The sequence below is a fragment of the Mus caroli genome, unplaced genomic scaffold (genome assembly GCF_978045245.1).
Source record: "Mus caroli unplaced genomic scaffold, Mus_caroli_1 scaffold_10, whole genome shotgun sequence".
NCBI lineage: Eukaryota > Metazoa > Chordata > Mammalia > Rodentia > Muridae > Mus > Mus caroli.
This window is the reverse complement of record NW_028227265.1, coordinates 45690611-45703429: the sequence shown is the minus strand read 5'-3', so window position 1 is coordinate 45703429 and position 12819 is coordinate 45690611. Positions and strand designations below refer to the sequence as shown.

The following is a 12819-nucleotide window of genomic DNA, read 5'->3' as shown; positions in this document are numbered from 1 at the left end:
GCGTTTATAGATACTAACCTCTCCTCCGCTCCTGCAGCCTGGTCAGCTCCAGGACCCTGTCCGGTTGCCAAGGCTCTCTCTTCTGTTTGGGGGAGGGGGGCTGTTCTCATCCCATCCTACCTACGCTCCAGTCCTGGCTTTGCGTCCCTCCCTCGTTTTTTTTTTTTTAATTTATTTATTTTTTTATTTTTAATTTTTTTTTTTATTGTAGGTCTGGTCTCCCAGGGTAGCGGGATCCACACCACATCCCCTTCCTGTCGCATCACCCAGGATCCAGATACTGCTTTTACCTGCCGGCTCTGTTGCAGCCAGCGCGCGGGATCCTTCCATACATCAGTCCAGCCCTCATTTTGTCCCTCCCCACCGCACGTCGCTGTTAGGAAGATGGGGGACAGCCTACGCTGTTGTCAGTCACTAAGCAGCACTCCCTCCGACCCTCCTGCAATCCCGGGTGGGAGATGCTCTGGTCCAGGTCTTTTTTGTTGCCACCGCACAGGCCTGACGCATTACTCCATCTCCCTTGGAAGAATCCGGACCGAAATTTGCGTGCCTCGGGTGCATCTGGTCCTGTCGCAGCTACCTCCCTCCCCCGCCCCCCCACACCGCGCCCCTCCCATCTCTACCCTCTCTGCCAAATCCGGACCAGGTTTTGCGCAGTCCTCGCACAGCTCTCCATTTACCCCTCACCGGCTAGGCGCCTTTCTGCACAGCACGGCTGCAGAGTCCATTCCGTTTTTTCTTGCCGCCCGTCGCACCCCACCACCCCCCAGCCCAACTAGGGGGATCTAGCGCGTCGCCTCCCTCTGCCCACTTTTCCTTGGGGGAGGCGAGTGGAACTCCAGGCCAGGTTTCCGGGCCCTTCCTCGGGGCGCACGGGAGGGCTGCGGAGGCTAGTCCCGGGCGGGTAGTCCACGCCAGGTTTTGCGCTTGTCCGCCGCCCCCCTCCCGGAGCCGGCGGGCCCGGCAGCGCCGAGAGCAGGCGGCTTGTCATTGCTGGTGCCCCGCGCCCGCTCGCTCCGCGAGTCCTGCGGTGCCCACGGGCCCAGCCCCGCGCCCCCTGCTCCGGCCACCCCGGGGGCGCGACGCCGCCGCGCCTGCTTCCAGCTGCGTAGCCCCGGCCCCCTGCGGGCAGCGCGAGCGGTCGGCGCGGGAGCAGTCGGCGCTGCGACGCCCCCGCCCCGCCGTCTGCCGGAGACGCCCCGGCGGATGGGGCCGCGCGGGCCCAGGAGCGGCGCCGCCGGGCGGCGGGGGCCTGCGCGGCCGCCCGGGCAGCCGCGTTAACCCTTCGCCCGCTGCCGTCCGGGGGCGCTGGGAAGTCGCCTGGGCACACACGTGCCGCCTCCGTCGGGGCCGCGGAGCTGCGGGGGAGATGCGGGCAGCCGGCGCCGCCTCGGGGGGCTCCGCCTTGCCCCAGCCCCCCGAGCTCTGACGCCGCCCCCGCCCCTCCGCCTCCACGCCTCGCTCCCCGGGAGGGGCGCAGACCCGCGCGCCCGGGGCCGGGGCCGCCTCCGGAGCGCCGCGATCCGCCTTTTCTTTCCTTTTTTTTTTTTTTTTTTTTTTTTACCCACCCCCCCCTTCCCTTTTAAATTTTGCTCGGTGGCGGCAGTGCTGGGCCGGAGGAAAGAAGGGACACGGAGTCCTCCCTCGCTCAGCTACCCCCTCCCCGCTTCCCCCTGGGCCGGGCTCCGGGAGATGTGCCGGGCGGGGGGCCCGGCTTCGCGGAGCCGCCGGAGGAGCGCGCACGGCCGACCCCGAAGCGCCGCTGGACAGGTGAGTGTGCGGGAGTCTCAGGCCACGCCGCACCTGGGCCAGGTGTGCGCGGCGGGAGGGGCGGGGAGCACCCTACCCCCGCCCGCCGGGGGCTTGGTGAGGGTGCGGATGGGCGGCCGCAGGGTGCCCTGCAGGGGGAGGGGACCGCTAGTGTGCCCGCGCGTGGCTGCGTGTGCCCGCGCGCGCGCCGGCCTTTGTGGGGAAGCGGCGCGGCGGTGCCTGCGTGTCCCCGGTGCGTGTGCGCGCGGGTGCTTGGCGCCCTGTTTGTGTAGGTGTCTGGGTGTGAGTGGAGAGGGTGCGTGTGCGCGCAGCGCGCGGGCCCGGGCTCCCCAGAGAAGCCATGTCGGGGGGCTGGCACCGCAGGATGCTGGGCTTAGGGTTGTTTTTCTCTGGGAGGCAGTGGCGCTAATGGGGGTTGGGGGTGGGATGGGGAGAGGTATGTCTGGGTGTCGAGTGAGTTTCAGCCCGGAGGGGTGCCTTGGGCAACCCTGGTGCAGTTGTGAGACATCTTCTGTTAGTGGTACCCTGTTAAGCACGGATGGAGGCTGTCAGGTTGGATCTACCGGAACGAGCTTTCTCTCCTCTTCCAGGTGTTCCTGAAATAGAGCTGTGTGGCTCAGTTGTCATCGTCCCATTTGAGGGTCCTGGGATGAAAGTCCAGTTCGTGTGTGTGTGTGTGTGTGTGTGTGTGTGTGTGTGTGTGTGTGGTGGGAGGGTAGTGTGTACTTATGCAGTGGCCAGAAAATGCCCTCAAATGGCATCACTTCAGTGCGCCCCAGGCACCTATGTGAAGACGGCACCCCGCCGGCAAACACCCCCTAAGCTCACCCATCCCAATCTGTACACTTCTCCGCTAGGTTAGCTTCCAGCTCTATCCTTGCCCAGCATCTTATTACTGTACCTTCCTCATCTCCCCACCCCGCCTTCTCCTCAGCTTTGGCATCTTTGTGGATGTCCCTCCTGTCCCAATGTGAACCAGAGAGCCCCCTTCTTTCCCAGCCTCTCTGGGACCCAGAGCCGGATCTGTCTTCCCATATCCAAACATGTGGTGCGTTTGGGGGAGTTGGGGGAGGGGTTCAAGATGGCCGCCAAGATGGCTGGCAGCCTCTTTATCTCTGTCTGTCTCCCCCTCTCTCTGCTTACCCTCATGCCTCCAGTGGAGTAGGGAGGGTCATCGTGGGGAGGGAGTTGGACAGTGTAGGGACAGGTGTGGAGAACACCTGAGGGTGGATGTCTGTTCTGGGCCTGTTGACCTCCAGTGCTGCTGAGAGAGAGGCCATTGGTACCTGCTTCTCTCTCCTGCACCCCAAGGGCAGGCATGAGTCTTTAATCCTACCCCAGACCCAACTCTATCTGGCCCACAGCCTGATGGCTACCCGTGTTCTCCCCGCTCCCTAGACCCTGGCAATACCCCATCAATCATGGAATGTCAGGGTGTTCCTTTAAGGGTCCCCACAAGTATCTCTGGCATCCTCTTCTTCATCTGCCCAGTTAGGAACTGGGGACCTTGGTGTGTGTGTTGGGGGACGCCTGCTAAGACAGGTCCTAGCTTTGGGGACAGGTGACTTCCTTCCTCCCCACACCCTGCCCACTAATGCCAAATTTATTACTTAAAAGTAGGATGAAAACAGGGAGAATAAGAGACGGAATACAACCTTCATTATCATATCGAGAAAATTATCTGTGATTTTCCTAACTAGCAATTTGCCTGCCATGCCGTTCAGATATGACTTGCCCATTAATTACAGAGATGAAAAATCATCTGGAAGGCGGAAAAGAACTAATTCCGTGGCTGGCGGCATGGCACCTTTGCACTGAGCCACAGCCATGCATGTGGATGTGTGGGTACCGGCCCTCCCGCTGGCTTCCCAGCATCTTCCCCTGCTGGCTTGGGCCGCCCTGTTGCTTTTTCTGTCTAATGTGCTTGCTTACTCCCAGTCATGGGGACGGGTGTACCCCACTATCTCCTGTGCTGCTGGACACCCGTGGACGTGGAGACAGTCCCTGGAGTTGTGGGAGTGTGAGGAGCTGGGGACTAGTGCACCTGGGCCACCGAGCATGGGGGGAGGAGGTGGAAGGCCAGAGATGCGGAGCCAGGCTTCTATTCCCAGCCTGCCCTGGGGAACCCCCTTCTCCTAGGGGGCGCTCTGGAAGCCCCACGAGGGGGGAGGAGCCTGTGAGCGCCTGGCCCTGCTAGAGGAGTCTGTTTGCATCAAGCCCTCTCTGGTCTCCCATCTGCATATGGGACTCTGCTGCCTGCTGTCTTTCTTGTCTGTGTTGACTATTCCACCAGGCTGACAAGAGACCCTCTGGTGCTTCGGCCTCAACATGGGCATCTAGCAGAGGGGAAGGAAGAGGGTCAGTCAGGTGGGCCCCAAAACCTCTAGAGCATACACCCCTGAAAGAAGAGTAGTGGGAACGGGAGCCACCTCCCACTCCCACCGCAGACGGGAGCTTCTGGTCTGTGTCCCCGCCCTCTGCTGGTTCCTCAGCCAGACCTGGCCAAGGACACTGAAAGCTCTAGTTTCTGTGTGGGCTTCTCTCAGGGATCAGATTTCTAGTCGCCAGACACTTCCCCTCCTCCAGCCCCTCAGTGAGGACACTGGAGGAGGAGCTGCCTGAGGTAGGGGTTCCCCTGTGAGCTGGAGGTGCCCAGCAAGACTTGCGCGCCTCTCTGCCTGTGATAGAACCAGATGTCTGCTACTGAGGACAGAAAGTGGGGTCCTGGGGTGGGGGTGGGACTCTCTCTCCACTGTCAGGGAAGACCTGGTGTCTCCAAACCGAGCCGGTTTCCACTTCTTACGTCTGTGTGGGCCTCTTTAGCACACTCTCTGGTTCAGGCCTAGGGTAGTGACTACCATGGTTCCCATGTGTGTAGCTACTTGTCCCTGTGCTCAGAGAGGGTCCAGACTGCATCCCTCCCTCCATGCCAAGGGGATGACTCTTTGGTAGCTGTCTGTTTGCACACTGACAGGAGGACTTTACCTTGCCCACACCTACTAGTGTGAGCTTGCTGTGTGTCCCTGAAGGGCTGGTGCCCTCTGTGAGCAAACTGCAAACACTTCCAAGTGCTTTTTCTGTCAAGTTCCAGGCTTGAGGTGCCACTGGGACAGTGGCTACTTCTAGTTCCTAGGCTCACATCCTGACGAGGGAGAGAAAGAGTGCGTGTATGTGTTTCTTCTAGGGAGGGCAGCCCTAGGCTGAACAGCCCCTCAGCCCCTTGAGTTCCAGTTTTAGGGGATAGAGTGTTTCGTCACGTGCTGTCTCATCTCACCCCCTCTCCCGCTTTTACAAAGGCAGTTCCACCCAGGACATGGCTTGTGAACTCTGCTTCAGACTTCAGCTCCCGCAGCCCTCCTGACTTTCTGTAGAGCCCGTGACACCTCTGTAGTTCCCTGATTGATTGTGCCTGTTGTCTGTCTGTCTGTCTGAGTACGATCCAGAGGTTCAGGGTCTTGTTAGTTTAGGAGCACAGGTGCCCTAGAAGAGCTCATTGCTGAACTGCCTGTGGTTGGTCTGCCGTTCCCAACTCTCAGGGTTGGCTGAGCATGAGTGTGAAGCCAGCACAGACTACAGAGGGAGATCTCACAAAGAGGCAGGCAGGCAGGCAGGCAGGCAGGAAGGAAGGAGAGGTGGCTTAAGAGTCACAAGTGTGCTGTGCTCGTGGCAGGACCAGAATTCAGTTCCCAGCTCCTGGGGATCGGACATCTCTGGCACCTGCACTGGTGCACTCCCCCTCCAACACATAAACATGATTACAGGTAATAAAAGCAATGTAGGACAAAGGGAGGAGGGAGGGAGGTGGGCTGGCACAATTGGCCCTGTGCGATAACCCTTTGACCTGGCCCCCCCTTTAGTAGCAAGGCAAGGGCTGGGTTAACTATGCTTACATTCTTCTGTAATTCTGTGCACATCTGGGGACAGACTCATAGTACTCAAAGGTACCTTTGCGTGTGAGGACATGTGGGGACATGATACCAAATGACTGCGCTACAGGGTTTAGGTTCTAGAGAGGGAATTTGAGGAACGCTTACCCTCACCAGGAGGCTGGGAGCCATTAAAATGTGAGCAGTTGCTCCCAAGATCCCATGGACACTGACCCTCTTTCTGGGATGGGATCCTCCATGGTTTAGGCTTCTCTGGGCCCTGGGGAGCGAGTAACCTTGTCTTGTTCGCCTCCCCTTCCAAAGTGGGGAGAACATAACAGTTCAGTCAACAAACTGGAAACGCCCCAGAGCTAAAAATAACAACGTCCCCACACTTACCCAGAGACTTAAAAAGTCACACATGGACTGTGAGCTACTAGTGGCCCAATGGTATCCCTGATGTTGGAGCCTGATGTACATGCTAGCTAGCCCTTTCTCTCTCTCCCTGTCTCCTCTCTGTGTCCCAGGCTTCCACCCTCTTGCCTCAGCCTCCTGAGTGCTGGGATGATGGACAAGGCTCTTCATGGTGTTCTTTATGGGACCCCCTGGAATCTGTAGGATGCCCAACACCACCCTAGAGATACACTGCCTAAGTGTCAACGGTGACCTCCACAGGTACCACTGCAGCACCCAGTAGTCTCTCCAGGCCAGTTAATTCCAAGGCAGAACTGTCCAGCTGACAAGCATACTCTAAGGCCATGAGTGCAAGCTTGGCACACCCACTCAAAATAAAGCAACATGGGGGTTCCCATGGGCTCTGGACTGGCTATGTTCAAGTTCATTCTCCTTTTCACCCTAGAAATGTAAGATGCCCTTCTGAGCTCATGACAGACAGAATAGGTAGTGACCAAACCATGGTTGCCAGACCCTGCCACAGAGCACCTCAACTAGGGGCCGCTCCATTTGGGGCTTTGTGGGTTCTTCTTTCTTCCACCCTTTCAAACCCCTAACTCTAGATAGGAGAGAGAAAAAATGAGGGGGAAGGGAGTGACATTCTTATTAGACTACTTCCTGCAGATTAGAGCATTGAGTTCCTTGGGGTAAGTTTGATCTTCACCATCAGGGTCCTAATTCTCATTTCCTTGCATATGACTGCTTGGCAAACCACAACCAACCAACAACCCACCCTGGCTCTCAGGAACCTGTCATTTATATACTATCTGAAAAGTCCCCAGAATTCCACATTCCACATGATTGCAGTAACTATCTGCCACTGGTGGAATCCCACCCCTGCTAGAGCACGAGGCAAATCACAGTCAGCTGCTGTGGACGGTCGGAAGCAGCCCCAGACCCCACGCCTGGGGTTAAAATGAAAATACATTCTTATAATATTTCTGTGTTTTTTAAAGAAGCCAACATTCTCACTACAGGTTCAGACATAGTCTGGCTGCCTCCCCACGGCTCTTGAGCCCCTCATTCTCCCTGGGCTGTTCTGTAAACGTGGTCTAAGCCCCAGAGTCTTTGCTGAAGTGCTGTCTCCAGATGAGCATGCCTGTTTCTGTGGTCACTGCGAGAGGCCGTTCAGTGGTTAAGAACACTGGCTGCTCTTCCAGGGGACCTGGGTCCAGTTTCCAGCAGCCTGACAGCAGCCTACAACTCTAGGGACAGGTTCCTAACCTGGCTTCTGTGGGTACAGCACATATGTGGTACACAAACATACATGTAGGCAAAACACCCATATATATATTAAAAAAAGAAAGCCCCCCCCCCTTCTAGCTTTATCTTCCACTGAACTAGAACATGACCAGACTACTTCCTTAGCACCAGCTCCTGCTCCTGAGTGCTGGCTGACACATGGTAGCTGCTTAGGAGAGCAGGTGGAAAGACTACTTTGTCTGTTTATCTGTCTGTCTACCTGCCTACCTGAGGCAGTGGAGATACGGGGCCTGGGATTTCCACAAGCTGGGCAAGTGCTGCACTATGAGGTGCTACAACCACAAACCCAATGTTATTCTGAGCCTCTCAACCACACTTTGCCATTCGATGTGCCCCTGCAGAGACATAGTTCCAAAACTGTGACCTGCATACATATCTCGTCATTTAGCCAGAAGTGAACCTCATCAGGATTTGAACCTTGGACCTGAGGATGCTCTTCTGGGGCTTTGTCCCTTTGCCTTCCTGAGAATTCTGCTTCTTTTTTTCCCCTTCTGGGGGACTTCGCACTCTCTCCCCTGCCAGCATGCAGTCATGGGGGGAGGGGGGAAAGAGTGTCCTGAATGCCCTCTGCCTGGCATGGGAGGTGAAGCTGAAGTGAACAGGGGCACTGTGAGGTGGACACACACCATGGCTGCCCTGGTACTAGAGTTCCACAGTAGAGAGCAGAGCAAGCAGGCAGGTTGGTCAGAGCTTCTTAGAAGAAGGGAAACTGGCTAGAAAGCCTGAGAAGGAAGTAATCCCTAAGGTGAGGAAGAGGCAGGGCTCGGGTACGGAAAGAGACAGTGTTTGTGGCTGAGCGTAGGTAGGAAGCTGGACTGGACCTCAGGGCTGTCATTGGGTTTGAAGGGTCTGTGTTCACCTGTGGAGGGTAGTGAGGCCCAGCATGACATCTGCTGCTGGCAGAACTGAAGTGCTAAGCTGCCAGGGGCATTGGTAGGGTCTCTGGACTAAGCAGATGTGGGGCAGGGGTGGCCTAGTCAGGCAGTCCTGTGGGAGAAGACCCTCATAGCAAAAGGCATCAGAAGGTCCAGGAGTATCTAGCTCTTCCTGGCCCTGAGACATGGAGATGAGGTGGCACAGTACTCCTGAGGCAGCGTTGAGTACAGCATTGATAGGATGGGAGGTAGCAGCTGGGAAGGACAGGTTTCTGGCTTTGGAAGCAGGAGAAAGGGGGTGAATAGGGTGATGTGCCCCCTCCTCTGGTCCCGGGACCACCATCCACAAAGATTCACTGTCCAGAGTAGAATAGTCCCGTGCTTAGAAATGCTTCCACCTCCTTCACAGGAAAAGCCAGGGTCATCGCAGAGGCGCGCAGGTACACCCTCACTTCCCTCCACTCTCCTCTGCGTTTGCTGGCTACCAGCTTGTAGCACATTGCTATCTCAGGACCTTCTCACAGAGAAACATTCCCTGACTGCACATTTTGAGGGCCCTCCTGCATGTCTGGCCCCTTGCACCTATTTTGTCTTTATTAATCAACAAATAAGCACCTACTCTGTGCTCTGGGCTGACTATATGGTAGATGGAGACAGGACCTTTTTCTCTGGTCTCTAGCTGGTGGGAAAACCAACCCAGAGAGTTAACTATAAGGAAGGACAGAGTGGGAGAGGACATGGGGAATGAGGGGTGTGTAGATTGATGGGAGACTAGAGAAAAGGCATCCAGGGATACAGGGTGTTGTGGGTGGCTCTTGCCTCTCTGTAATCCAGGGATAGCTTGTGGCCAGCTGGGGATGAACCCAGGGCTTGTGTGTGTATATGTGTGTGTGCGCTCATCAGGGAGTGTCTCTCCAGGGGCGGGGAGTGGGGCTGTCACTGAACCACACCCCCAGCCTTTACATTTTTAAAAATGCATTCATTTATTTATTTTGAGACAGAATCTCACAACCTGTTTAAAATCCTGACTGGTCTGGAATTCGGTTTGTAGACCAGGCTGATCTTGACCCTATGACAGTCCCATTTCTGCCTCCAGCCAGGGCAGCCTTCAACACTTCTCTACCGAATGCTTCCATATCCAGTTCCTGCTCTGCTGGGCGCTGGGACACACTCATACACAGCCCTGCAGAGCCAACACCCAATGGGAGAGGAAAGCATATGATGAAAATGCCAGGTTCCTCCCTCGGCATCAGAGCCGTGGGAGATGAAGAAATAGGGGCAGGGCAGAGCACAGCATACTGGAGTTGGCAGGCCTTCCTGGGCTCTGAGGAAGCATGAGCAAAGTCCAGTAGACAAGGAGGTGGGCTGGATATGCAAAGGTCCTGGGGAAGGGCTGTGTGGGGCCTCAGTGAAGGCTTTGCCTTTTGGTCTAAGGAAGGTGGGAGCCATGGGGTGTTCTCAGAGAAGACGGAGGGAATGATTCAGGGGTTAGCTGGCTACCCCGACCTCACTTCAGAGAGTGAGGGCTGGAGCCGGGGTGTAAGGGAAGAAGTGACTTTATGACAGAGATGTCATAGGGATTCACTGCAGCTGTCTGTGGGGAAGGACCAGGCTGCTGCCTGGTGAGTCTGCGGCACTGAGTATGCACTGGGGACCTGTCCTTGTCCTAGCCTTCTTGGGAAAGGACTCAGGCCCGACACTCTCAGGCACCTGCTCTATCTCTGCCAAACTCCCTTGTCAGTTCCCATGTAGGCTTCAGGAAGACCAAGAGCCTAATCAGTTGATCCAGACCCAGGCCTCTACTCCAGACTGGCTGTGGTCCCTGCACAGTGTCCACCAGCCTTGGCTTCCTAGAAGTGGAGGTGCAGGTGAGCCCACAGCCAAGAACAGGAGACAAACTGCCTCAGGACGGCTGTTTCAGGGACGGGTGAGTGAGGCCAGGAGGGGCCCAGCGCCCCCATCTTGTTGCCTGTCACCCCTCCTCAGACTCTCAGACTCCCAGACTCCCACCCACTCAGCATACAGGGTTGCCGTGGCAACTGCAGGCTAGGGCAGGCTCCAGGCGCCCCCTCTCCTCCAGCAGCCGCTTCTCCTCCTGTCACACTCCTGTCCCCACCCTAGGGCACTCGAGGACAGACCCTGCTGCACACGCCTTCTCCAGGCTAAAGGCAAGTGTAGGTCTCAGACACAAACACAGAGGCAGGTGTGTGGCCCCTGGAGGACACACCAGAGTGGAGTCGCCAGCCTCGTTTCCCCAGGGTCACAGGTGTGAGCTGGGGCCTGGGAGGGACTTCGTCGCCTTTCAGGTCACTGTCACCGTGTTGGTGGGTGAGCTCAGTGAGGGCTTTAAGCTGAGGGAGGTGGGAGCCGTGGACTGCCCTGTGCAAAAGAGGGACAGAAATGATTCAGGTGCTAGGAAGTGCCCCTCACCTCGGTGGAAAAACTGCTGTAGAGAGTGAGGATGCGGGGAGGGGACTGTGCTGGGCAGAGACGGCACCCTGGAGAGTCTCAGAAGGTACCAAATTCCATAAAGGGGCCACTGCAGCCCCTTCCTCTGTTGTTGGGGTTAAATCAGGTGTATAGTGGCCAGGTGTGATAGCACCCACCTGTCATCCAGCACTTGGGAAGCAGAGGCAGGAGGATTGCCACAAGCTCAGGCCAGCCTGAGGATGAGTCCCCAGGTGTGGCAATGTGCATCTGTGACCCCAGTAAAGATCACGGCCACAGAGTCATCGAGGAGCTTGCTAACCAGGTACTCTACACGCTCTGGTGAAGAGACTGCCTCAGAAACAGAAGATGGAGAGTGAGTGAAGAAGACAAAGTGTAGTCTGCCACACCCTGCCCTTTATAAATACTCACTCGAGGGCTGGCGAGATGGATGGTTCACCTTTTAGAGGCACGTGGCCTGCCTTTCCCAGGCTCTGCTCTCAGCACTTCCCACCTTCATGTTGGGGATCCAGGGCCTTCGGCCTCCGTGGGTATCAGCACTCACTCAGGTGTATATACCCCACATACACATAGTTAAAATTGAAATGTATATTAAATATATTAAATATGTAACCCTGGCCCGGGACTTGCTGGGTTGACTGACTAGCCTCACGCTCACAGAGCTCTGCCTGCTTTGTCATCCTACGTTTAAAGGTGTATGCACTTAGCTTAAATTTTATTTTAAAATAATGTCTTAAGTTATCCAGGCTGGCCTTGAACTCACTCTGTAGCTGAGTGGCCTTCAATTCAAGACTCCCTTGTCCCTTCCTCCTAACTAGCTGGACTGACAGACAGTTCTGCACTCCCCCACATACACCTCACTGGAGAGGTTTGGAGAGCTTTTAGTGGGCGGGGCAACTAAGCTTAAGTGAGACCCTATCATGGGTTCCAGCTAGGGGGCACTGCTGCTGTCCTTATAAGAACATAAGAGGCGCAGGGATACTTCTCCTACACACCAGGAAGGCTGAGTGAGGACAGGTGAGAAGACGGTCTGCATGCTGGCCAGGGAGCCCTTGACAGAAGGCCAGCTTGCAGGCCTCTTCAGCTCAGACCTATTTCTTAGAGCAAGGAGAAAATCCGTTTCTGCTGGCCAGGGTCCCAGATACCAGAGTCTGTGCTTGAGCCTGTCTGTGAAGTAGTGTAGCATTTGCAAGACTCTGCATACCCCATCCTGGAAGCTTTAACCCTTCCTGGGACTGCACAGATTCCTGACACAGCATCAGTGTATAGAAGAGTAATTGCTGAGGGAATCCAACATCCTCTGTGGGCATCTGTACACAAAAGGTCTAAACATGCGCATGCACGCTAACACCCCCCCCCCCCACACACACACATGCACATGGATGGATTGATATCTTTCAGGGTTTTGTTTGTTTGCTTTTTAGAGACAAGATCTCAGTATGCAACTCTGACTGTTCTAGTCTTTACTATGTCCACCAGTAGTATGTACACTCTGTACACTATGTTCTGGCTTTGAACTCCCAGAGATCCACCTGCCTCTGCCTCATAAGTACTGGGAGCAAAAGGTGTTTGCCACCATACCCAGCAGTAGTATACAAAGCCATCTTCCCAGCTCCCTCTAAACAAATTTAAAAATCATAATACAATCCAAAGACATACTAATTTGATAAACTTGCATGCTCAGGAATGATGGTAGGAAAATATTACAAGCTCTTGTTTTCCCATAATTAAACCATATTAAACCACCATGTTTTTATAAACGCAGAAAACTTTGGAAAAAGCCAAGAGTGCAGAACACACCTATGGCGGCGTACTCTGTGAAACACGGGTGCACTCCATAGGCTAAGGCGGTGGAGACTAGGGCACACGCTGTGAATGTCTTGGACTTAGAATCAAGACTCTAGTGGTGTCAGAGAGTATACTGTAGCCGGGTGTTGGCTACTTAGTGGGGGCTCTTTTCTTCTTCCTTCACCCTCTTCTTCCACCCTTTCAACCTCCTAACCCTAGATAGGTCTGAAAAGGGGGTGGGGGTGGGGCAGAAAGGGGTGACCTCATCATTAGACTACTTCCTGCTGATTAGGGCCATCAAGTTCGTTGGGGCAAGTTTGATCTTTGCTGTCTGGATATCTAATTTCTCCTTGTTT

General features: G+C 55.6%; 1 protein-coding gene across 3 annotated transcripts in view; it reads left to right on the top strand.

The window, feature by feature from the left end:
* The first annotated feature begins 846 nt into the window (after window positions 1-846).
* The window catches only part of Adgrl1 (adhesion G protein-coupled receptor L1), a 40266-nt gene continuing 28293 nt past the window's right edge, over window positions 847-12819 (top strand). The window contains exons 1-2 of one of the 3 annotated variants that reach the window (XM_085843768.1): window positions 847-1770; window positions 6164-6311. The gene's annotated coding sequence lies outside the window, so the exon portion shown is untranslated. The remainder of the gene's footprint in view (window positions 1771-6163; window positions 6312-12819) is intronic. The other 2 variants (XM_085843766.1, XM_021169576.3) reach the window with 2 other exon arrangements.